Source organism: Perissodus microlepis, chromosome 17 (assembly GCF_051167445.1).
Source record: "Perissodus microlepis isolate ML-2025 ecotype Zambia chromosome 17, ASM5116744v1, whole genome shotgun sequence".
Taxonomy (NCBI): Eukaryota; Metazoa; Chordata; class Actinopteri; order Cichliformes; family Cichlidae; genus Perissodus; species Perissodus microlepis.
In genome coordinates, this window is record NC_140477.1 from 38,002,267 (window position 1) to 38,029,638 (window position 27,372).

The 27,372-nt window shown below is 42.9% G+C and overlaps 1 long non-coding RNA gene across 1 annotated transcript; it reads right to left on the bottom strand.

The window, feature by feature from the left end:
* Positions 1 to 7,087: 7,087 nt before the first annotated feature.
* LOC146370079 (uncharacterized) lies at positions 7,088 to 13,757 on the bottom strand. Its single transcript, XR_014797435.1, has 2 exons — positions 13,029 to 13,757; positions 7,088 to 12,727 (listed from the first exon to the last, which is right to left on the bottom strand). It is a non-coding gene; the product is annotated as an uncharacterized LOC146370079 (long non-coding RNA).
* Between the last annotated feature and the right edge of the window lie 13,615 nt (positions 13,758 to 27,372).

The following is a 27,372-nucleotide window of genomic DNA, read 5'->3' on the forward strand; positions in this document are numbered from 1 at the left end:
AAGAAGCGTGTGGAAAAACCAAGGCGCAAAATAACTGCCCATGAACTGAGAAAAGTCAAGCGTGCAGCTGCCAAGATGCCACTTGCCACCAGTTTGGCCATATTTCAGAGCTGCAACATCACTGGAGTGCCCAAAAGCACAAGGTGTGCAATACTCAGAGACATGGCCAAGGTAAGAAAGGCTGAAAGACGACCACCACTGAACAAGACACACAAGCTGAAACGTCAAGACTGGGCCAAGAAATATCTCAAGACTGATTTTTCTAAGGTTTTATGGACTGATGAAATGAGAGTGAGTCTTGATGGGCCAGATGGATGGGCCCGTGGCTGGATTGGTAAAGGGCAGAGAGCTCCAGTCCGACTCAGACGCCAGCAAGGTGGAGGTGGAGTACTGGTTTGGGCTGGTATCATCAAAGATGAGCTTGTGGGGCCTTTTCGGGTTGAGGATGGAGTCAAGCTCAACTCCCAGTCCTACTGCCAGTTTCTGGAAGACACCTTCTTCAAGCAGTGGTACAGGAAGAAGTCTGCATCCTTCAAGAAAAACATGATTTTCATGCAGGACAATGCTCCATCACACGCGTCCAAGTACTCCACAGCGTGGCTGGCAAGAAAGGGTATAAAAGAAGAAAAACTAATGACATGGCCTCCTTGTTCACCTGATCTGAACCCCATTGAGAACCTGTGGTCCATCATCAAATGTGAGATTTACAAGGAGGGAAAACAGTACACCTCTCTGAACAGTGTCTGGGAGGCTGTGGTTGCTGCTGCACGCAATGTTGATGGTGAACAGATCAAAACACTGACAGAATCCATGGATGGCAGGCTTTTGAGTGTCCTTGCAAAGAAAGGTGCCTAATAATTATGCACAGTAATAGTCACCTGCACACACAGATATCCCCCTAAAATAGCTAAAACTAAAAACAAACTAAAAACTACTTCCAAAAACATTCAGCTTTGATATTAATGAGTTTTTTGGGTTCATTGAGAACATGGTTGTTGTTCAATAATAAAATTATTCCTCAAAAATACAACTTGCCTAATAATTCTGCACTCCCTGTATTAACATTACATTAGCATAAGTTTCCTCCCCTCTATTACAAATTTTTAAAGGAAACGTTATTTGTGAATGTGTACCATGTGTACAGGTGTAAGGTTCCCTAAAATAAAAGTCTGAAAATAACATTTGAGTTTCTGTACAGGGGGGCACAAGAAGGCTGGATATGGTGCAAATTCTTAAATAAATGACCCAAGTTTTATACGTGAAGTCAGTTTTAAGGTGGAGTGGCTGCTGATGACACACAGCTCATCATCCAGCTTGGATTCGGGAATTCACTGTAAGCACGTTGTGGTCAAAGACCACTGGGGGGCACAAACAGCTCAGTGTTCATCCTGCAGTCTGATTCACTCTCAGGTTTGGTGCTGTTATTCTCAAAAAAACAAAAAAAACAAAAACAAACTATAGATAAAAGCAATGACAGCAATACTGCATAAATTATAAACCTTTCTCCCTTTAAGCACAGAATGAAAATATGAAAACACACTGTCAGCTGTTTTTTTTTTAATATTGCAAATACATACGTGATGTGATGTCATGCCATGGTGATAATCTCATATATGTTATTATGACTCTGTAATCACCGAAAAGTGCTCACAGTCAGTCTTTGTGACTGCAGTTTTTTAGTCCAGCATAAAAACCAAAGTACACTTTGAACCAGTATATAAAAAATATTTTGAGTTTTAGAAGTTCATGTTCACTGGCGCACACACTACCAGACACTCCTTCTCCATGCTTCATGGTGGGAACCATGCATGTAGAGACCATCGTTCACCTTTGTGGAACCAAAGATCTCAAATTTGGACTCATCACACCAAAGCACAGATGGTCTAATGTCCATTCCTTGTGTTTCTTGGCCCAAACTAATCTCCTCTGCTTGCTATTTGACCATAAAGGCCTGAGTCACACAGTCTCCTCTGAACAGCTGATGTAGAGATGTGTCTGTTACTGGAGCTCTATGTGGCATTTATCTGGGCTCTAATCTGAGTAGCTGTTGACTTGTGATTTCTGAGGCTGGTGGATGAATGTATCCTCAGCAGCAGAGAGGACTCTGGGTCTTGCTTTCCTGGGGCGGTCCTCGTGTGAGCCAGTTTCTTCGTAGCGCTTTATGGTTTTTGTGAAGTTTTTGCAATTTCCTGGACTGACTGACCTTCAGTTCTTAAAGTAATGACAGACTGTTGTTTCCTTCGCTGATTGGTTCTTGCCATAATATGAATTCTAACAGTTGTCAAATAGAGCTGTCAGCTGTGTACTATGCCTGCACAATAAATCGAAAATTTATTGTCATCGCAATATCAGCCTGTGCGATGGGCCCATTGCAAAAGACGGCGTAAACTGCGATAATTGGGTACCTTAAAATGTTTACACACATGCTTTAAAGAATTTGCCAATCAAAGAACCCCCTTTACACATTAGACCAGTCGAATAGAGCCCTTCACGGCATTAACCAATCAAATGGATTAGAGGCCCGCCTCCTACGTAGGTGGGGAGCGAACAACGCTGCAGCAACGAGTCAGTTGTAATGGCTGAGAGCGAGACGCATGACGAGAACGCTACTGACTATGAACTCGTGGCTAAAAAAAAATAGTACCTCGCTTATTTGGAGGTACTTTGGATTTGGTAAAGACGACGTTCTCCAAACACAGGTGCTCTGCAACACTTGCCGAACACTTGTGGCAACCACCAGAGGAAACACGACTAATCTCCACCATCATCTTCAATACAACCACAGAGAACAGTTTGAAGAGTTCCAGAAAGACAGGGCTAGCCAAACAAAGGTTGCTAATGTTAAGACAAAGAGCGCAGCAGTCCAACAGCCGTCTCTGTATCAGAGTTTTTCAAGTGCAACTCCTTATGAGAAAACGTCGAAGCGCTACAAAGAAATAACAGAGGCCATTACACATTTTTTGACAAAGACATGATGCCTATAAATACAGTTAGCAGAGAGGGCTTCACCAGTCTGATACATAAAGTGGACCGGAGATACCGCATCCCCTCACGAAACTACTTTTCCCATGTCGCCATTCCACAAATGTACGAAACATGCCGGAAGACCGTCACGTTTGAACTGAGCCAAGCTGAAAACTACGCAAGCGCTACAGACCTATGGTCAAGTCGTACAACGGAGCCATATATGAGTTTCACAGTGCACTTCCTCACCGAAGACTTTGAACTGAAAACACGGTGTCTAGAGACTGTGTGTTTTCCAGACTCTCACACTAGTGAAAATATAGCCCGTGTATTACGTGAGGTGCTAGCCAGCTGGGATCTTCAAATTCAAATTCAAATTCAAATTCAAATTTTATTTGTCACACACACACAACCATACACAGTATGACATGGGGGTGAAATGCTTGTAGCTGTACAATGCCCGACCATTAAATGACAGAAGAAAAAGTTTTACGATATTTACAATTTACAGGTTAATACAAAATTTACAAATTAACTTAGGAATTTACAGTAAAGAATGTGCAAATAGCAGAAGAGATTATAAAGATTATAAATTATAGGAATTATAGGATTATAGGAAATGTGTGGTGGTGCATGTGGTGATGTGTGTGAGAGTCCAGTCTTATAGTGACGTGTGTGGGAGAGTCCAGTCCTACACCTGGTTCAGGGCCCGAATAGCCTGGGCGAAGAAGCTCCTCCTCATTCTCTCTGTTTTGGCCTTAAGGGAGCGGAAGCGCTTCCCAGACCTCAACAGTGAGAAGAGTCCATTGTTGGGATGGGAGAGGTCCATCATGATCTTCCTAGCTTTGGACTTGCACCGCTTGGTGTAGATGGACAGCAGGTCAGGGAGCTCTGATTGAATGATGCGTCCGGCTGAGCGCACCACTCTTTGCAGATCTCGTCTGTCCTGTTTGGTGCTGTTCCCAAACCAGGTGCAGATGTTTGCCGTCAGGATGCTCTCGATGGTGCAGGAGTAAAAGTTCTTGAGCACCTTCAGTGGCAGATGGAAGTCTCTAAGTCTTCTGAGGAAGAAGAGACGCTGACGGGCTTTCTTAACCAGGGTGTTGATGTGGCAGGACCATGACAGGTCCTGAGTGATGTGGACACCCAGGTATCGGAAACTGTCCACTCTCTCCACTGGCGTGCCACTGATGATGAGGGGTTTGTAATTCCTCGCCTGCTTTGTAGTGAAGTCCACGATCAGCTCCTTAGTCTTGCTGATGTTTAGGAGGAGGTTATTCTCCTGGCACCAGGTCTCCAGGTTCCTAATCTCCTCCAGGTAGGCCGTCTCGATGTTGTCGGAGATCAGGCCCACAACAGCAGTGTCGTCAGCAAACTTGACAATGGAGGTGGTGTCTGATGTGGCTACACAGTCATAAGTGTACAGTGAGTACACCAGGGGGCTTAAAACACAGCCCTGAGGCGCTCCAGTGCTGAGTGAGATGGAGGGGGAGACTTGTTTTCCCACCCTCACTGATTGGGGTCTGTCTGTGAGGAAGTTGAGGATCCACTGACACAGTGATGAGCTGAGTCCTAGATCCGTCAACTTGGTGAAAAGCTTAGAGGGAATTATTGTGTTGAATGCTGAACTGTAGTCCACGAACAGCATCCTAACATAATTCCCTCTGCCAGTGTCCAGGTGACTCAGGGATGTGTGGAGCAGGTGAGATATGGCATCGTCTGTGGAACGATTAGTCCGGTAAGCAAACTGAAGTGAGTCGATGGTGGCAGGAAGTGAAGAAGTGATGTGATCTCTCATCAGTCTTTCAAAACACTTCATCACAATTGAAGTCAGTGCTACTGGACGGTAGTCATTGTGGCAAGCGGGCTGTTGTTTCTTTGGGACAGGAACAATAATGGACTGTTTGAAGCACGTGGGAACCACAGCTTGGGCCAGGGAGAGGTTGAAGATCTCCGTGAACACCGGTGCTAGCTGGTCAGCGCAGGCTCTAAGGACCCGGCCAGGGATTGCATCTGGTCCTGCTGCCTTCCTGGTGTTCACCCTCCTGAAGGTGTTCCTCACGGCATGCTCTGTGATGACGAATGCATTTTCTTCACTGGTGCACTCCGAGCGCGCGCAGCCGTTTGTTGTTTTAATTGCTGCGGTGTCGAAGCGAGCATAAAACGTGTTCAGCTCATCAGCCAGTGAAGCATCAGCATTCATCACAGAAGAAGCTGGTCGTTTATAGTCCGTTATAGTCCGCAGTCCTTTCCACAGGCTCATAGAGTCGCACTGTCGTAGCTGTGACTCTAGTTTTTCCCCGTAGCTCCGCTTTGCCTTTCTGACCGCGCTGCGCACGTTGTAGGACGCAGCCTTGTATAGGTCCATATTACCGGAGACGAGCCCTTCATTGTAGGCAGCGGTGCGTGATCTCAGAGCGTCGCGGATGTTTTTATCCACCCACGGCCTCTGGTTGGGAAACGTTCGGATGATAGTTCTTTCTGCTGTGTCGTCCGCTAGTTTCCCGATAAATCCCACAACCGCTTCCGTAAACATGTTGATGTCATCAGAGCTGCGCCGAAACATGTCCCAGTCTGCGTCATCCAGTGCGTCCTGCAGCGCGGCCACTGATTGGTCCGTCCAGCGAGCGACCTCCCTCCTGATTGGTGGTTGCTGCTTTAGCCTTTGTTTGTAAGCAGGCATGAGGAAGATGGCGGCATGGTCCGATTTTCCAAATGCCGGCAGGGGCTGAGCCTTGTAACAGTTCTTGAACGGGGTGTAGCAGTGGTCTAATGTCCTAGTGCCCCGGGTGGGGCAGTTGATGTGCTGGTGAAGGTTGTGAAATGTCCGTTTGAGATTCACTCTGTTAAAATCTCCCATAACAATGAGTGCGGCATCTTGGTGAAGTGTTTGTTGATGTGTGAGAGCCTCATGTAGCTCACATACGGCAGTGTCCGAGTCCGCGTGAGGCGGAATGTAAACAGTGCAGGCAATGACCGCAGTGAATTCCCGAGGGAGATAGAAAGGGCGACATTTAACGATCAAAAGTTCCAGATTGGGCGAGCAAGAGCGTGTGAGTGGGGAGATGTTTGTGCTGTCGCACCATCTGTTGTTCACCATCAAACACACTCCACCACCTCTTTTCTTCCCCGACTCCATTGTCCTGTCCATGCGGTAAACCGAAAAGAACCCCATCGGCTGCACGGCGTGGTCTGGTATCGCTGGGTTCAGCCAAGTCTCGGTGAAGCAGAGGAGGTTGCAGTCCCGAATGTCTCTCTGGAACTTGATTCTGGCTGTGAGGTCATCAAGCTTGTTCTCGATGGATTGAACATTGGCTAGCAGGATACTGGGCATGGGTGCGCGGTGTGCGCGAGCCCGTAGCCTGTTCCTGATGCCGGCTCGCTTACCTCGAGGCCGTCGCTTAGTGTCGCCGCGTCCTTTGTTCTCTCTCAGGATCTTAAAGAAGACCCAAAATTTTTTATGGGGGCAATGTTTCAATGTTAAAGTGCACTTTGTTGTTACACTGCTAATACAGCAGCTTTTTTAAATAAAACTGTTGCAGTAAAACGGAAATTATGTATTCAGGGTTTTTTTTGTTTGTTTTCCTATTTATTTTATCGCAAGTCATATCATTATCGCAATATTGATCACAGTTATCGCACATCGCAGGTTTTCCTAATATCGTGAAGCCCTACTGTGTACCAACCTGACTTCTAGTCCCAACCAGATTCAGAAGGCAAGAAATTCCAGGATTCCAGCTTTGGAGTTAACACACCTGTGAAGTGAAACCATGTCAGATGATTACACCATGAAGCTCGCTGAGAGAAGGCCGAGGGTTTAATTCCATGTGTTCATCCATAGTTTTGACGCCTCCAGTGAAAATCTGTAAATAGTCATTAAAATAAAGAAGAACCATTATATTTATATAAATATTATATATTTGTTTATATTTATATATTGTTATTTATGTTTTTGCATATTTTAGTACTTATTTTTGAGAATTTCTTGTCCTATTAATTGTAGTTATTTGTAATGTTTTACTCGTTGTTTGGTAGCATTCTGCAATACTAAGACCTGAGGATCTCACGGTCTGTGTGGCAGACCGTGGGGATGCGGGAGAAAGGACCTGAATGCTGGACTCTGTGCAGTAAACAGTGCGTTTATTTACAGTGAAGTAAATGTAACACACAACAAATCTCCAGTGCGCTCCCACGACTCCCGTGTCGTGCCTTCTTCCAAGTGTCTGTACTCTGCTCCCGAGTCTCCGCACTCTCCGTGCAAAAACAAAATCCTCTAGCAAACAGAACCCCTAATCCCAACAGTTTCAAAGTCCGACCGCACGTCCAGCAGCGGTGTCAAAACAGTCCCCAAAAAACTGAAAAAACCAACCGCAGTTCTGACGGTGGCATCCCAAAGTTTTGGCAGCTGGCCCGATGGACGGTGACGGCAGGAAAACAGCTCGAGTGGCCTGCCACAGGTCTGGCAGCGGTGGCATAGCAGTTCTGGTGGCCGGCCAGTGATCTGATGACAGCCTTGTAGTAGGTCCAGCCACGTAAGAGCTCCGATGGCCCATGGCGAAGCACTGCAGGTGGTTTGTGACGTGCAGGCCGTGCTGGACGGTGACGTGCAGGCCGTGCTGGTCCCTCCGGCACGCTGATCTCCTGCTCGGGCAGAGCGCGTCCATCACAGCTGCCAACAGTTGAACCGATGGTGAAGATGGTGTGGCAGCTGCAGGCAGTGGAAATGATGGTGGTGTAGCAGCCACTGGGGGTAGATTGGACAGTGATGCAGCAGCAACAGGTAGGTGAAGTGATGGTGGCGGTTGAGCAGGTGTGGAGACCTCCAACTGAGGTCTCCAACATCATAGACACAGGAACAGCAGCACAATGCAGAAACAAACACATATCATATAAAAAGAGTCATAAATGCTCATGGACCCTGGGTCGCTCAGACCCAGGTCCTGGACAGAGAATCTGTTTTTCATTCATATCATGTCAAATGGCTGAATGACAGTGAAGCTGAGTCTGAGATCTCTTCTGCTTTAATTATTTGTGGCACAAATTTAAAAAGTTTCTGGAAACATCCCTCAGAGGTTTTGGTCCATGTTGACATGACATCATCACACGGCCACTGCAGATCCATGATGTGAATTTCCTGTTCAACCAAATTACATTCAACTCAGTTCACTTTTATTTATACAGCAAAAAATCCCAACAACAGTTGCCTCCAGGTACTTTATATTGTAGAGTAAGAACCTTATGATAATAAAGAGAAAAAAGAGAAACTCCAACAATGAGATGTGGGAAAGCACTTTGGCGACAGTGGGAAGGAAAAACTCCCTTTTAACAGGAAGAAACCTCCAGCAGAACCAGGCTCAGGGAGGGGCGGGGCCATCTGCTGTGATTGGTTGGGGTGAGAGAAGGAAGACAGGATAAAGACATGCTGTGGAAGAGAGACAGAGATTAATAACAGATATGATTCAATGCAGAGAGGTCTGTTAACACATAGTGCAGACCTTCCCAAAGTGTGGGGCCCGCCCCCTAGGGGGGGTGCAGAGCCATTGCAGGGGGGGCGCGGCATGAAAGAGGGGGGGAAACAAAACGCTTGGACACTGCTAGCACGGGGCAGCCACAGAAACGCAAAGCAGGAGATGAAGCATAGCTGAATATGTTTCCAAACCAACTTCATTCTAAGCCAAAGACTAGAAAATATGGTGAAGCAAATCTTCCCTTTGGGTTCACCTGCACAAGTGCCGAGGTAGGTCTCCCTGCAGAATTGGATTTCCCTGTGTCGGGAGCAGCGCTGGGCTGTTCAAATCACGGACAAACAGGATCCCACAGCTGTTTATGTTTTTGAATCCATTTTGAAAATTGTATTGACAGCAATGTTGAATATTATTACACATGAAAAAAACAACTGCACGTAAAATAATCACACCGTGACGCCTCTGCCTTTGTAAATGGAGGGACAGTAACTGCGTGTATGTAACTGTGTAAAACCTGCAGATAGTCAGATTAACAGTATTGTGTCTCTATCTGCCATTCTGCAATTCATCTCATGTAAACAATAACGTGGCGCACAGCATGACGTGAAAAACGGCACATAGCTTTGACGTCGCGCGACGAACTCTGTATTCCTCGTCCACGCGTAAACGCAAAAAGGGGTTTTAAAAAATCTCCGTTTTCGGTGATTCGAGACGCCGTTTACGTGGACGAAACTGCTGCGTTTCCAAAAATCCCCGTGTAGGTGTGGACGTAGCGTAAAAGAGTTAGTAGTTTATTTCCTTACTACCTGTAATTTATTGCAGATTACTTGTATTTGCTTAATTTTTAGTAAATGTTTGAGGTGTGAAATAAACCGCAATGGAGAAAAATATGGGTGTGTGTGGTTGGAGGATTTGTGCGCGTGCGGGGAGGGGGGGCGCGAACATTTTTCTTGTAAACAAAGGGGGGCCCAGCAAAAAAAGTTTGGGAACCACTGACATAGTGAGTGAAGAAGAAACACCCAGTGCATCATGGGAATCCCCCAGCAGCCTACACCTATTGCAGCATAACTAAGGGAGGATTCAGGGTCACCTGGTCCAGCCCTAACTATATGCTTTAGCAAAAAGGAAAGTTTGAAGCCTAATCTTAAAAGTAGAGATAGTGTCTGTCTCCTGAATCCAAACTGGAAGCTGGTTCCACAGAAGAGGGGCCTGAAAACTGAAGGCTCTGCCTCCCATTCTACTTTTAAATACTCTAGGAACAACAAGTAGGCCTGCAGTGTGACAGCAAAGTGCTCTAATAGGGTGATATGGTACTGTGGGGTCATAAGTAATAAGTATGATTTAGTCTGATGCTTGCAGTGTTAGTGCAAACAAAATGGAAGGAAACAATAATCAAAGCAATCTGGATTCTTCCAGCAGTGTCACTAGCACAGATGTAGTGATGGACAGGTGTGACACAGATGTTTCTGATGCCCCTCGTGGTTCTGTCAGGACATCATTAGAGTGACATGAAAACCTTCAGATGTTATGATGTTACTCTTTCAAACCCTTTCACTGCCCTCGCTCTCTCTCTCCTTCTGGAGGTGGTGCTCTCTTGGCCTTCCTGCGGCTCCTCGTTCTGCTCGGCCGCTCAGGTGCGCTCAGGTGCTGCATTATTCACACCGAGCCCGGGGGCTCTAATTAAACCCTGGAGAGAAGCGAGGCGAGGCAGCCTCCGTCAGCCTGGATATGATGAGGATTTCTGATTTAGACCGTGACTTCAGCACGAGCCGCATCAATCTTCTTTTTTTTTCTCCCTCCAAGCTTGAACACTGTAACTCAGAGAGCGCAGGGTTCCTGATGCTTCAGGTGAAGCAAAAGCAGGTTTGGAGGCCTGGACGTCCACACCGAAGCTCAGAGTGCTAAAATATCCACACAGCAGCAAACCAAGTGTGCCTGACTGCTTCTAAACGGAATCACTGCATCCCAGTGTCTCAGTTTACTGTGACAAACCTCTTCTATCTGCATACACAGAACATCACAACAAGCTGAATCAAGTCTACTTTTGCAAAGAGATGTGGGACTTTTACAGATTTACTTTGTTGTAACATGCTGGCCGTCTCACATCCCTGAGTCTGTCTGAGAGGGTCTGGAAGCTCTGGGGGGGGGAGGATTATTGACCCTGTGCACGAGAAAATGCTAACTTCCTGGTTTGAGACCGGATGTGGGGTTGTACATTTCCGGTAGCTTAACTTTGCGGTCAATTGCTACTGCGAAGATATACTCCAAAATCATGTCCAAAACTCGAAAACGGAAAGATCGCGTTAAGTTACAAAGAGCAGAAGGTGGGAACACTCACCACTGTTGTGTCATAAAAAATCTAATGATCAATTTTGACGTTTAAAGAGTTTAGATCGATCAGTTGTTTACATCACTCAACACAAGCAGAACTGCATCACTGCAGCAGAAGACACATCGTCCACATTCAGAAGCACATCTCTGTATAGTGACTGGTCTTGTGATTTAAACAGGCAAATGTTCAGCATTCAAACTACAGGTGAACAATAGTCAAACCAGATGTTTCCCCGTTATGTTGATATCAGCTAGTCAAGTACACACCTACACAGCATGTTAACAAACCGTGAAAAAAGCCACACAAAAAATGAACGATTGCTGGTAAGGGTTTCTATACATTAGTAGTTACGAAGGGTATGTTGTGACTTACCTTCAAAATTACAGCGGTCCCTCGCTAATAACGCGGTTCACCTTTCACCTCGCTGTTTCACAGATTTTTTTAGTGCAAGTTTGCACGTTTTTTTTACGTCACATTGTGTCCTGCATCCTGATCGCTGCAGACGATCTCCTCCGTGACGTCTCTCCTGTACAGTACAGAATCGCTGCATCGATCGCTAGCAGTGTGACTCTGGAGTGCAGTGCTGTATGTCCACGATGTCCACGAAACGTTTTGCACCGTCAAAAAATAAAATTGGCTACTTGATTTCACCTATCGCTGGTTATTTTTAGAACATAACACCCGCGATAAACGAGGGACAGCTGAGAAATATAACATTTGAATCCCTTTTCTCTTTTGCTCTGAGGCGCGGGGGAAAAATATCGACAAGTCGATGAACATCATTTACAGATATATTGGGTAAATGCCCAAGACATCTATAGAAATGTAAATCGCCGCTTGATTCATTCATTTGCTTAACTTGTTTTGGACCGTAAACAGGGCGTGAATAGGACTGTCACAGTCTGGCGAGGGCAGACTGTATGAATTGAAAAAAAGGACCCAAAATGCAGACTCCAAGGAACAGGGAACAAAACTTGAATGTTAACAAAAAGCGAGCCGTTTAATATGGCTGGTAAAAAGGTACAAACAAAGGGCAAGGCAAACTGAAGCAAAATTAACACAAACCTAAACTGGGAAATCTAAACGAACAATAAGAAAAACCTAGACAAGGAACTTGGAAGCATGGGAAACATGGCGTGGACAACAGACGACCTGACAATCACACACTGAAAACAGAGGACTTAAATACACAGGAGGTGATTAGGGGAAGTGGGAACACATGGAGGAACAGCTGACTGACATGAGCCTAATGAGGGGACAAGGGAAGTGAAACTAAATACAATGAACAAAGAACACACGACTCCTTCAAAATAAAACAGGAAACATGAGACAGACATGATAATACAAACTTGATAACATAAGACACGTAGCATGAAACACGAAGGGTGAGGGGAAACTTAAATACAGGGGAAGAAAACACAAGGAGTCTAATAACCAAATGAACTTAGATAACCTAATGAACAAAATAAACAAACTTAAAACGCTGGGTCAAAAGACCCAGGATCATGACAAGGACATCGGAAACAAAGCTCCCCACAGGAGTTTCCGCACCGGAAGTAGCATATGCTAACGTGCACATAGTCAATTCTGGAGACTCCCACCAGGTGATCTGGGAAATCACCTTCAGATTAAAAGTGGTCACCTGGACCTTTATCAACACAAGAAAGCGCTAACAATCAGTCACTAAAAGCAACAAATAGTTCAATCCAATCACCGAGCAACCACCGCTGTGTTGTCTTGTTGTCAGGAGATTGCCGTCTCATTTTAAGTTTAGCGTGACATAATGCAGCTGGAGTGTTAGGACTGCCTGAGAATATCTGTAAAACAATAAAATATTTATCAAACACAGTATTTACAAGCTGCAGTTCCTCCAACGTCCACCAGAGGCTCCAGCGGTGAGGCAGTCCCCACAGACTCCCATGTTAAAATGTCCGCCTTCAGTGGATCATTTCGTCCCTCATAGCAACTGTAGCAACTACAATGTTTTTATAAGTCACCCGTTTGAATTGTATTAAGGATTAAATTTTGCATTACTAGGGGCGTGGCCTATTTGAATGACAGGTGGATGGTGACACAGGCGAGAGCTGTCTGCTCAGCTTCACCTGACCTGGACCTCAGGACCATGTTTATGCTTTGAGTCTTCTGGAGCATTTTTAATGACATCATCTGATCAATAATAAGACTGCTGTAAAGTTACTGTACCAACAGAACGTCCAAGAAGTCCGAGCTTCAGTTTTACTGAGTGAAATTTGAAGAGTTCTACTCACCAGAACTGGAAATTGTGAATGCAGAGTTGCCATGTAGAAAAACTCCAGACTGCCCGGGTCTTTGCACTTTCTGCTAAAATAATTCTCCTGTGACGATGTTGGATTCAACAAAGATGATCGCAATCAGTGCAGCAGAACAGGAAGTACTTTATTTATTCATTACCTACATTACCCATGATGCAATTCCTTTTTGTTCTGTGACAGGAGTTTAAATGAACAAGGTGATTTTTAAAAGATGTAACCATAAAACACTTGTGTTTAATTGGTCAGACTGTCACAGCTGATGTGAGGTCGGCTTCATATCGAGAAGAGCTGATCGGTAAATATTTCCATTTACAGACTCGGCATCTTCATCCCTTCACTGTAAAGCGTAAACACTGTGCTGCCTCTCACTGTACCTGTCTTACATCAGCCTGTCGCAAGCTTCAAATTAGTGTCACTCTGTTCATCCAGGCCCCACTTTGCCTGTTTTTACACATCCTCCATGCCGGTCTTCCAGATTTATCTGCACCGTATCTCCGTTTGCAGCTGCTCTGGCCCGATCCTCTCCATTAAGCTTCCACATAATCAAATCTACTGACAGCTCGCTGCAGAAACGCTGCTTTCCTCCGGCTTTTCAAAGAACACACCACCCCCTCCGCCTGACTGCTGCTCTCCACCCGGTTCCAACCTGGATGCTGCTGGCAATGAATTGTTGCATAGCAACTGCCTGCTCGGCACCTACACCGTTCCTCGTGTTTGGAGCCCGAGAACCTCAGAAGATGTCATGATGCGAGCTGAGTCACCCACACGGATCAGAGTCACAACAGCCACGAGGGCTCTTCTTCCTCTGCTCATTCTTTATCCAGCTCACACACACACACACACACAATGCTACACACCACAGAACTGTGTGTAACATGTTTCCTGCAGTCTAAACATCTGCAGGTGACCACCTACACCTGTGACAGTGATGTCATCAGAACAAGATCTGCATGACTGCATCCATGTCAGAACAGCTCGGGAAATCACACCAGATGTGGGTGTGCGTCATGTATTTGTAGTTTTTCTGTATTTGTAGGTTTTTTTTCTGCTGTCTGTGTTTTTGCTCCATTTGTTGCTACATTTCACGTCACTTTTCTGGTCTCAGAAAACTGTTATTTTTCTTTTGGTTACTTCATGTTTTACTTTGTTTTTCTTGTTTTGTGTAACAGTTGTGTTTTTCTTTACTGTACTGAAGGTCTGCCTGGCTGTGAGTAAATGAGTGCATGCATTGTTATGATCTTTAATTCATGTTGTTTGTAACTTTTGATCTGGATTATTTTATCCATCCATCCATCTTCTTCCGCGTATCCGGGGCCGAGTCGCGGGGGCAGCAACCTAAGAAGAGAAGCCCAGACCTCCCTCTCCCCAGCCACCTCCTCCAGCTTGTCCGCAGGAACACCAAGGCGTTCCCAGGCCAGCCGAGAGATATAATCTCTCCAGCGTGTCCTGGTTCTGGCCCGGGGCCTCTTGCAGTGGGACATGCCTAGAACACCTCACCCAGGAGGCATCCTTGTCAGACGCCCTTATCAAACCACCTCAACTGGCTCCTTTCAATGTGGAGGAGCAGCCGCTCTACTCTGAGCCCCTCCTGGATGGCCAAACTCCTTATCCTCTAAGGGAGAGGCCAGCCACTCTTCAGAGGAAGCTGATTTCTGCCGCTTGTATCCGCAATCTCGTTCTTTCGGTCACTACCCACAGCTCGTGACCATAGGTGAGGGTAGGGACGTAGATCAACCGTTAAATTGAGAGCTTCGCTTTTACTCTCAGCTCTCTCTTCACCATGATGGACTGTGTTGAAGGGTTTTTTTTATGTTGTAATATAATATATTATGGTCCGTAAATTTATCCGGCTTTGTTAATCTACTGTGTTGTTGTAAAGTGTTGGTAGATGTCGTAAATTGGGTTGTGTTGGGCCACCATGTGGTCACATTAGGTTAGGTGGGTACTCAGTAGGTGGAGCAAGAGTCTTCTGACTGTGGTAGTTTATAGTTGTTTTAGGTATAACACCAGGAAAATGGGGTAAGCCTGAGTTAACTTAGTGACTTTGTAACTGGCTTTGTGTGACTGCTTAACTTGACCACCAATGTCAGGGTAAGTAAATCCAGAAAGATGCTCTGGGATTTGAAATACAGGATCCTGTGGCTTGTGGATGACTTGCTGATTTTGTCAGATAACGATGACAGATTACCTTTAAGCTCTACCTGTGAACACTGGATATCTTCCAATTTTTCTCAGCCTTGTTGCAATGGTAGTAAAGAAGGTGTAGGGGAAATAATTTGCATAATTTCAAGGCACACCAGAGGGCAAAATGTACACCTGTATTCATGTCTGTCCAAAAGATGCTCCGTGCAGCCTTCCATGTTGGATCTTCTTTTGATCATAGCATCTTTCGAAAGTCTTTACCCAGTTTGAGACAGTTTCTCTGCTGTGCAGTGAGCTCCATCCGCCATCATCTTATTAAACACACATTCCAACAAACGTTCACAGCGGGAGCGCCTTTGATCGCTGGCATCTACACTTGGCCGACTTCTCCGATCACCCTCTCAGGTGCAGGGCAGCTGATAAATCCAGAAAATATCAGTAAAGAGGAAGAAAGAGTGTTTGTGGAAAGAAGAGAGCAAAAACACACCAAATGCCCCCATCAACCCACACCCAATACACTAATATAGATTATGTACAGGCTGCTCTCCATATGCAGACTGAAATTATTGAACAGTTGTTGATTTGTTGCTCAGAGTTTCTGTAATTGGTCGCATAATTCTTTCTAGCTGCTGAGACAACAAGAGTCAAAGTCTGGTGCCTGGAGTCGCCCTCTGAAGTGACTGATTAGCTTCAGCAGCTGAGCTCAGTGAGGTTTGGAGGGAACAGCTGATTGCAGTCAGGCTAAATTATCCATTTACAAGCTGACATTTAGTTTTCTTCTCTTCGTTTTCCATTTCTCTAACCTTGAGTTAAGGCCTGGGGATGGTTGCATTTCTCTGTTCCTCACACTGAAGTTACCAAATTCTGACATACTGAACTCATCTCTGTCTGCTAATTACTCACTCTGTTCAAACAATAAGATATATGACATCTCATTCACAATCTGTATTAGTGATGTATAAACACATAGTAAGTGAAGAAGAAACACTCAGCAGCCTAGACCCATCTGCTCTTTAAGTGTGACGTATGAACCCTGCTGCCAGGTCTGAACTACTCTGTGTTTACTAAGGCTGTTGTGTTTTTAACATGTTTTAATGCTTTGCATCTGGTTCTATTTAATCTGAACAAGCCCCTTAAAAAAGCCATAACCATCGGGAACCCTCACGTTAACTTTTATCAAGTGGAAAACAGTCAGCGTTCATCCTCCAGCTTCACTGTGTTTATGTTATGCTAACATAGCTGTGTCGCTAGCGATCATGTAGCACATCATTATATACCAGCTAGCCCAACTTCAGTAACCCTACAAACATCACTGCTGTTTAATTTTCTGTCTTCATTTATGTTGGAAGTGATAGCAGAGCTGTACGTTTGAATTTTTCAGAAATCTCTCAGTCAGAACATGCTATATCATGTTTAGGTGGAAGCTAGCGAGCTAACTTCCTGCTAACTTCTAACTAAACTTCATAAATCCTGTTTTCATGGATGGCTGGATGTTAAACTTAATTGTTACACCTGGTAAAGCAGCAACACTGATCATTTTATTAAAGATGAAAGAATTTAGACAGTTTGTAACTCTCAGTGATGCCGCAGTATTCGTTCGGCTTTGGGACCTGAAGTGGAGTTTGGATCCGGAAATGGCTAACGACGTGACTTACAGACCAAATAGACACAATCAACAAGAAACTGGAGAGACTTAACAAGATGCCACTCAAGAGGCTAAACCAACTAAAAACACAAAGACTCTGTTTTCATTAAATTCAGGTGTTCCATTCACCTCCATGTGTATAAAGTCAAGCAGCTAAGGATGCAGACTGCTTCTACAAACGATTGTGAAAGAATGACTCGCTGTCAGGAGCTCAGTGATTTCCAGTGTGGTACCATGATAGGGACACCACCTGTGCAACACGTTCAGTCAGGAAATGTCCTCACTACTAAATATTCCACAGTCAGCTGTTAGTGGGGAAATTGGAAGAGACTGGAAACAACAGCAACCCGGCCATGAAGCTGTAGGCCACGTAAATCGCAGCGCGGGGTCAGGAGATGCTGAGATGCAGAGGTCGCCAACTTCCTGTCATTCGTTACAGACTTTCAAACTTCATGTGGCCTTCAGATTAGCTCAGGAACAGTCAACTTCATGGAAACAATGAGCAAACTAGTGATTAAACAGAAGCCCCCAAACCCAAAATCACTGGGTCAAAGTCCAAAGTTCATGTGCAAACAAAGTGGAATAAAGACTACAGAGCGGCAGCTTGGCCCCATCAAACACTGAACATGTCGGTCAGGAATCAACAAATCACTGATTCAAACTCAGAGCTCATAAAACAACTTTCATGACTTTTCATCTTCTATGAACACATTATTATTATCCTATTTTTGCTGTTTTATATATTTTAATTTTATAACTCTCCTTTTTTGTTGTAACAGCCTACGTGAGGCAACTTTATAAAGCAACACAAAATAAATGATTATTATTCAATTATTACATCGAGCCTTTAACCAAACTGTGCCCTGTGACTGCTCCTCATCTGTAATGTTATAACCTCTCATCTGTGGTTCCTCTGAAAAACACTGTGGAGACGTGGAAATGGTGGTTTAAGGGCCAGCCATTCGGTGTGATAATGGCTTCTACATTCCACTATTAATTAAGCCCTGAAGGAGAATTCAGGCCCTCATCATAAAAGAGCTATGGCTGCTTTAAAAACTCTGATTGGTACGAGTACTTCCTCATTTGAAGCGGGCCTGCTTCCTTCATGTCCAATTCCTCGGCTGCTCTTCTTTTCTCAGGCAGGAGGTGATTGTACTCGTGCTGTATTTGATCCCGACTGCAGCGCGCTCAGCTGAGACCGCTCAGTTGTCCATCAGCAGCCTGTTTGACGAAGCCGTTCGAGTCTTTTAAAACTCTTTCTGCTTTTCTGAAGTATAATCAGCTCTCCTCCAGAGACACGTGAGTTATTCTGCTGAATAATAAACTCTTAAATTTAATAAAACACAAGCCTCTGTGCGACCTGAGCGGGCAGCAGCTTTGTATTTCCCCCGCTCTCTTCTATGGCAGAAATTTTACTTTAGCCACAAGATTGTGTTCTAACAATAACAATTGATACAGCTACATTGATAGATAATATATTCACAAATAAAATTGACCATGAAATAGTAGGTGGACTTCTTATAACTGATATAAGCGATCATCTTCCTGTTTTTGCAATTTTTCAAAATTATTTTGGGATTAAAACTAAACAAAAGAATCAAATATTTGATATGATACGACATAGAACAAAAAGAGCCATTGCTGCCCTCCAGGTGGACTTAAAGGAACACAATTGGAATCAGGTTTTTGCAAATGAAGATTCAAATAGTGCATATGATGCATTCTTATCAACTGTAATTTCACTATATGAAAAACATTGTCCTTTAATGAAAATCACTAGAAAGAATCACAGATCAAATAAGCCATGGATCACAAAGGGGATAGAAGATGCATGTAAAAAGAAAAATAATCTATATAAGAGATTCATAAAACAGAGGACAAAAGATGCTGAAATAAAGTACAAGTTATATAAAAATAGATTAGTAAATATTATAAGAACAAGTAAGAAAGAATATTACCACAAATTATTGGAGCAAAGTAGAAGTAACACACAAGAAACATGGAGGATATTAAATAGTATAATCAAAAAGGGCTCAAAAAATAAGAATTATCCAGATTATTTTAAAAAAGATAAAGATATTGTGCTTGATAAAACTAAAGACATTGCAAATGAATTTAATGATTTCTTTGTAAATGTTGGCTTTAATTTAGCAAAAGAAATTCCAGAGTCAAGAAATAATAACGACCTAAATAAACATATTACTCAGAATGTGTCCTCCATGTTTATTGGTGCTGTAACTCATAGAGAAATAATTAACATTGTGAAGACATTTAAAAATAAAAAGTCCACTGACTGTTTTGGTATTGACATGATATTAGTTAAAAGTATTATAGAATATATAGTGCAACCTTTCGCATACATTTGTAATCTGTCCTTTCGAACTGGTGTGTTTCCCTCACAAATGAAAATAGCAAAAGTTATTCCAATCCATAAAAACGGAGAGAGATGTCAGTTTACCAATTATAGGCCAATATCACTGCTCCCACAGTTCTCAAAAATTTTAGAAACGTTATTTGTTGATAGACTTGATAAATATATTGAGAAGCATAATCTCCTAAGTGATAACCAATATGGCTTTAGAGTGAAAAGGTCCACTTCGATGGCAGTGATGGAACTTGTTGAAGGGATATCTAATGCTATAGATAATAAGGAATATACTGTTGGTGTTTTTATAGACTTAAAAAAGGCGTTTGATACAATTGATCATTCTATATTAATGAATAAACTAGAGAGATATGGCATAAGAGGGTTAGCATACAAGTGGATGAAAAGTTACCTGGATGACAGATATCAATATGTCGAATTCAATAATGTCAAATCTAAGCAGTTGAAGGTAACTTGTGGTGTTCCTCAGGGCTCTGTGCTGGGCCCTAAATTATTTATATTATATATAAATGACATATGTAGCATTTCCAAACTGTTAAAATGTGTATTGTTTGCTGACGATACCACTCTGTATTGCTCAGGTAAAAACCTAGAACAGCTTCTGACTACAGCGGAAAAGGAGTTAAATATATTAAAAAATTGGTTTGATGTAAATAAGTTATCATTAAATATAAATAAAACAAAATTGATTATTTTTGGCACTAGACAAATGAAAAATGTATCTAAAATAAGGGTTAATGGAATTGAAATTGAAAGAGTGTACAAAAATAAATTTCTTGGAGTGATAATTGCTGATAAGCTGAGTTGGAAGTCTCATATAAACCATGTGAAAACAAAAATGTCAAAAACCATTGCTATTCTCTATAAAACAAAGCATGTCCTGGACAAAAAATCATTATACACACTTTATTGTACTGTGTTGCTTCCATATATGACTTACTGTCTGGAGATATGGGGTAATGCATATAAAACGTACACTCTTCCTATTTTCAAGTTGCAAAAAAGAGCTATAAGAATTATAAACCAATCAAACTATATAGAACCAACTAACATTTTGTTTATTAATCTGAATACCCTGAAATTTTATGATTTAGTTGAATATAAAATGGCACAGATAATGTATAAAGCACAAAATAACTTGCTTTGCCCCAGTACTCAGAAGCTGTTTAAAGTCAGAGAGAGTCAATATGACTTAAGGGGAACAGATTTCTTTAAAAAGAACAAGATGAGGACAAATATAAAGCAGAGATGTGTTTCTGTTAGAGGAGTTAACCTGTGGAATAGTTATGACAGTGATTTAAAAAGGTGTAGTTCATTTTCCTTGTTTAAAAGTATGTTTAACAATAGAGTATTAGAAAAATATATATATCAAGAATGAAAAGAGCAAAAAAAACCAAAACAACCCCCCCAAAAAAACTCTTGATTCTTTTGCTTTGATGTAGTTACTTATCTAAGGTGGAAAGTTTTTTTTTCTTGTTTGTTTGTTTGTTTGTTTTGTTTTTGCTTTGTTTTATTATTTGCTTCGAGCCCTGTGTACAGGAGCTGCATGCAAAAAGATCTTTTGTTAAAAGGGTTGGCGTAATAAGCAAATGCTTCAGCCAATACCTTTTGATTAGCCTTGTCTCATGCTTTCTTGCTTTGTGGTAGATCTTTGTTCTGTCTTCACTGAGATATTTGAATGCTAATCAATCAAATCAAATCAAATCAACAAACCTGTTAGCGGTGACCAAAGTTACGCCAATATTAACTGCCCAACACTTCCGTTCCTCTAATCTGTCCTCTACTGTCCAGTTGAAGCTCCAGCAGTGAGCCCAGCAGCAGAGACAGACAGGTTTGGACCATTTATAGTGTGGGGATAACTTCAAACTTCACCATCTCGTCCAGTACGAACACTTCTGCCTCCAAAAGTCTAAGAAGGTGGCGACCACAAATCTCATCAGCGCTTCAAAAGCACTCTCAAATGTCACATCCTGACCTCCTGTCCTCGTATCCTCGCCTGAACCAGGAGAGGAGGTGAGGATGAGATTTACAGAGGATTTAACGACGTGAGAAGGCCTCACCTTAGAGCCTCGTTTTAAAGAGCTGTCATTAACCAAGTCACAGGACAGAACTGATGTATTTTATGATGCGCTCGTGGAGTAAGTTTGGTTGGCTGGTCACTCTTGTGAAGGTGTGGATAACGACTCTCACAAGCCTTAGAAATGCCTCTGTGACTTTTCGGACTGATGATGTCACCGATGTTGTTCCTCAGCTGGTTCTTTATATCGTGGCGTGATCGTGATGTGCTGCTGGTTGAGATCTTTCAGCCTGTTTCACTTTGTCAGACAGCTTCTGTTTAAGAGGTTTATGATTCAGCAGGTGTCACAGTGATCAGCTTTGCTGTGGCAGTGAAACTGGACTCAGTCACAGTTAATTCATGATTTAACAAAGAGAGCCGGCAGGTTGGGATAATTTGATGCCTTAATAAACGAACTCGTCATCTAAAAACCGGATTGTGTGTTTACTCTGATTATCTTTGTGTAATCTAAAAATTTGTTTGATGATCTGAAACATGTAGGTGTGACAAATATGCAGAATCATGAAGGGGTATATACTCTTTCTTCCTTATTGCTTGTGTCAATGAAATATTGTTTCATGAAGACTCGAGGTAACTTTTGGATATGACTGCGTGACTCGCACAGTAACGGTCAGAGTGTGCGTGCTTATGGATTAACGTGGATGTGAGGGACACACCAGGCTGTACTCTGACTTTTTGAGCCTTTGTGTGTTTTGCCTCACGATTCAGAGCTTTTAATCAAGTGTACCTACATCTGTCATTGACATATATGTATTAAAAAAACAAAAAGAACTGATGCCGAGCACTGAGTGACACTTGGGTGACTAACAGACAAGATGAACAGCATCCCTCTGAGTGGTTTTCTTTGCAGCTGATGTGAGTCATCAGTGATCATTTCCTCAGGGAGACACTGTTCTGCTCTGTAAGTGAGAGCTCTCACATTCATTTCCCTGCTGTCCTGAAAGTGTCCATTAACAGCCTGAACGTCTGCATAAATGGCAACATGACTAAAATGTAAATGCAAAGGCTGTCGTGTGAAATTAAGAGTCTATGTAATCTAGCAGTCTGGGGTGTCCTCGAGCCTCTGAGATTGATTTCTGAAGAATATGGCTGGAAACACTCATTATTTCTCTGATGAGACCCAAACCAGCAGCAGGGCCGTGCAGAGACGTTTAAAGGGGCGGGTGCTTAAAGCTACAAAGGGGCACATTGAACCAGGCTGAATAACAACAACACACATTCATGAAGAATCTAATATGGGCAACAAGGCAAAGCAAACGTAGCCTATGTTTTACCTGATGGGTACAATGTTGCTGTTAAGGTGTTGCTGCTGCTCCTGCTGCTGATAGTGCTGGAGGGCAGGGCTGTGCTGATCTGAGACTGCAGACATTAAAAAGTCTGTAGGAGAGATGGTAGCTGATTAAACAAGTGTCATGAGATAATAACAACATGCAAAGATTGGTGACAGCGCTTGGAATCACAAGGCAACAAAAAACCGAGAAATAAACTAGACTGTGAATCACTCTTTGCTTCTCTTCTTCCTTCCATCCCATCATTTCATATATTAGATTAGATTAGATTAGATGAAACTTTATTAATCCCTCGGGTGGGTTCCTCCGGGAAATTCAGTTTCCAGTAGCAAAGCACCGAAAGAAGTTGCATGTTACAGATACATTAAGGGGAATGAGAGTAAGGATACAAGCATAAATACACCATACATACACATATATAGATACAGAATATACAATATGGATAAATAGGATTGCTCATTTGAGTGAGTATATTGCACAGTGGTTATTGCACAGTCAAATATAAGAAAAAAGACAAAACAAAAACAAAAAACAAATATTGCAAATATTGCACAGTGTAGAGAAGCACCTACAGCTCAGTTGTTCCCGCCCTCCCTTGTCCCCCTGTTTCTCCTCCCTCTCCCCTCCAGTGAGGAGTTAAACAGTCTGATGGCGTGTGGGACAAAGGAGCTTTTAAGTCTGTTGGTTTTTGACTTTGGGAGAAGCAGCCTGTCGCTGAATAGGCTCCTCTGATTGTTTACGACCGTGTGCAGAGGATGCCCGGCATTGTTCATAATGTCCATCAGTTTCTTTAAGGTCCTCTTCTCTGCCACTGTCACCAGAGTGTCCAGCTTCATGCCGACCACAGAGCCCGCCTTCCCGATTAGTTTCTCCAGCCTGGATGAGTCCTTCTTTGCTGTGCTGCTCCCCCAGCACACCACGCCATAGAAAAGGACTCCTGCGACCACTGACTGGTAAAACATCCTCAGGAGCTTCCTGCAGATGTTGAAAGACCTCAGCCTCCTGAGGAAGTACAGTCGGCTTTGGCCTTTTTCATACAGGTGCTGCTTGTTGCATGACCAGTCCAGTTTGTAATCACTCTCCACTTGCTGTCCATCTGAGAACAAGACACAACTTGCTATTGCAATAAACTATTATTTAATTATCCACACTTAACAACTCTTACACTTAATCTATAATAAAATGATGACAGAAAAATGTTATAGAAGCAAAACATTTCAGTTGTGCTTATTCTTTTTGTTTATACTGGAATACCTCTCCAACAACTGGTACATGTGTTAATGTTACCTGTGCTCTTTGTAATCCAGCTGCTGAGGGATCCACTACCTTTAGTAGCCTCACACAGCTCCTACTGTTTCCTCCTCATGTCCTTACCAGCCATGTCTGGACAATGTTATATCATGAGTAATCATTTAAAAATCCATATACATAAAACACACACATGCACACACAGTGACATTTTAGACCTTCTTCAGAATACTGTGTATACTGTGGGCACAAGTTTCCATCATGGTGCTGATCCAGAATCCTTCCCTTATTATTTATTACTAGAGCTACAATAATAAAGCAATGAGGGGAAAAAAGTAATAAATATGAAATAATGTATTTATGATGATTCCATTTGTTTCACTATCCACTCTGTGCAGGGAGAAAGCTTATTACATTTTTAAACTGTAGAGATACAATAATTTTGCTGCTGTAAAATCAGCATTTTGTCTTATTTAAAATATAAATCTAATATAATCTGTTTCTTAATGTATGTTCTTTAAAATACAGCGTGTTTGTTAAATATTATAATTATAATCATTATTATGTGGACATGCATATTAGATCGTTTTAAGTGAAATATAATCCCTCCAGAAAGGCAGGAAAAGCCCGGAAACTTACTTTAAAACTAAATATGTTCCCTAAAACGGTGACAGAGCTACAGACCCATGACAGCCTTACACAGGTAGCCAGCAGCTGTGACCAGCACTACTTGTGCAGTTAATAAAAGGACAGGTAATGTTTGTCGCGCTGTTGCACACACAGCACGCTCGTTTGTTTCAGTTCGTCAGTTGCAACAAGACAGCTTACCAACGTGTACGTAATAAGCCAATACTCCTGTGTGCTACACACTACAGTGTACGCTGTACACCTACTTACTGGTTGTGTCGCATCAGTCTGTGTCTCTGAGTTAACTTGTGTTTCTCCTACAGCTCCGGACCGCAAAAAATGCACGTGCTCTTTGTGAGCTCGTTCCCGGCTCGTAACCAGCGCGTTCTGCCGTCAAGGGCGATCATTGGTTAAATGTGATCATGTGACTGATGCAAGCCAGATCCTTTTATTTAGCAAAACTGTGACTAATAGTTAAATATTATTGTTGAGAGGCACAGACAGGACTCCGCACGCACACACACATATAAAACAAATAATTAAAAATTAAAAAATAACAATTGCCTCAACAAAAGGGCACTTTGGGCACCCATCAGGAAAGGGGCGGGTGCTCAAGCCCCTTCCGCCCCCCCCTCTGCACGTGCCTGACACTGAGCTCGAGCGCTGCTCCACCAGCTACAGGTTTAATATCAGATCAACAACAGTAGAAAAACAGAGACAGAGACTACCAGACAAAAAGAAGAATAGGAAATCCAACATCATCCAACAGGCTCTTTAAAATAATTCCTCTGTACAGTATTTACACACACACACACTGAGGAGGAGGAGCCTGTCACTCAGTCAGTACAAGGAAGCAGTCTGAATACTGCCCTCTGATTGGCCGGCACTCCTTCATCCAGTGTTCTCTTTATTTCAGGTGAAGCTGAGATGCATCCAGGTAACGGTGTGATGTCATCCGGAGCTGAGCCCGTCCTTCTGAAAGAGGTCAGAGGTCACCTAGTCGTCCCTGCAGGTACGTCACTGTGAGCTCTGCCCACTTGCATCCCAGCAGCACCTGTTGGCCAACGGGACCGGCCAGAACCAGCAAAACCCAACGGGACCAGGATCCGGTCCAGCGAGGGTCGGAGCAGTTGGCTGGACGTCCAGGCAGAGATATCAAACATACACAGAACACCACTGAACTGATGTCACGGAAACAGAGACGCTTCTTCACGTGATCCAGTCACATGACTCGGAGAGGCGTAGAGGCTGGCCAATCAGGTGTGCCTGTGGAAAGTGAGAGGAGATCACGGGTCAGAAGATTTTACCAGGGAATGGCTTGAAATTAAAACAAAGAAGAAGAAGGAGGTGATGAGGAGGAGAAGGAGGAGGAGGCTGATGTCCTGTTCAGTAACACTTACACTGAGATTCACTGCTCTGACCAGTAGGTGGAGCTGCTGCACTGAGACACCTGAAGCAGGGCAGGTGAATTTCAGTACAGGTGGAGAGGAGCGGCACAGAAGTCCAAGCATGTTCATGGATGTGATGAGCACCTGCGCATTACTCACATATAACTGCTTTTTATTAATTGTGAGTTTTTGGTGTGTTAACAAAAAAAGGAGGAATTTGTGAAATTCATTGTTATTTGATTAATTACTAAAGAAAGACTTATATTGTTAATTTGGGGTGGCTGTAGCTCAGGAAGTGCAGCTGGTCATCTTCTGACTGGAAGGTTGGTGGTTTGATCCTGGCTCCCCCCAGTCTGCGTGCCAAATATATTTAAAAAAATAAATCAGCATTTCAAATAGATGGCATGTCCATCATGTCATTGACTGCCACTGAGGTCTCAATCTGAAGACGGCTCCTAAAAATCACAAACAGAGGAGAGAATAATTAAAATCAGTTTGTTAAGAAGTTTATGCCTCAAACCATAAGTCCTTAGTTTCTCTGCTTTCTTGTTAATTATATGACATTCAGCACATTTTGTTACACAATTCTATTAAGCTGATAATTGGCAAGGAGGAATTAGTGTGTCTGTGAAGTTTCTCAGTCCACCAGGTCATCGTAGTCTAAGGAGCTTGGAAAGAAAAGCATCTGGACTTCTTTAAGTGTCTTGAAGACGTTTCACGTCTCGTCCGAGAAGCTTCTTCAGTTCTAAGATCAAATGGTGGAGAGTCCCAGACTTATAAGCCATGTGGGAGAGGTGAAACATCTTCAAGAAACTGAAAGAAGTCCAGAGGCTTAGATTAATTAGTATGGTACTGACAAAATTTGATCAGCCCTGCACAAAACAAGACTTAACTTGTCCTTTATCTTAAAACGCTTTATATTTAGTTAAATCTAACATTAAAAAGTAACCAGTATTGGGATCAGAGAAATTATTTTACTGCTATTGTTCATATTACCATGGCATTAATAACATAATCTACAAGTATTGATATTGCATTCAGAGGTTTAAACATATTGGCACCCAATTAATTAGCCTTTAGTACAGGAGCAGTGATAACCACTTTAAACTGTTGAGTTGAATCTATAATCTTAAATGCTTTTGATAATCTTGAATGTTTATATGCAGATTACATTGCATTATAAAAGAAAGGCTCAACTTTGACTACAGTCTGGGCCTGAAAGTCTTGACAGGAAGTGCAGGCGTTTGAGTGAAAGTGAAACTAAGCAGAGTGTGAGTGACGTGGAGCTTAGAAGGTTAGTCTTACAGCAAGAATAGTAGCTGAGCAGAGACCTGAGTGTATTCAGCAACCTGCTGTGTTTGAGTTTGCTTGGTAACAGTTGACTGAGAATAAGTCAGGAAGTATACTTCTAAAGTGTCTTTGTTTCCTCTGTAAAGTGTGCATTTTGGTTGCTATTTTGAGGAGTTGTTTGGATGATGCTACTTGAATAACCAGGTTATTCATTATTATCTTTTATAC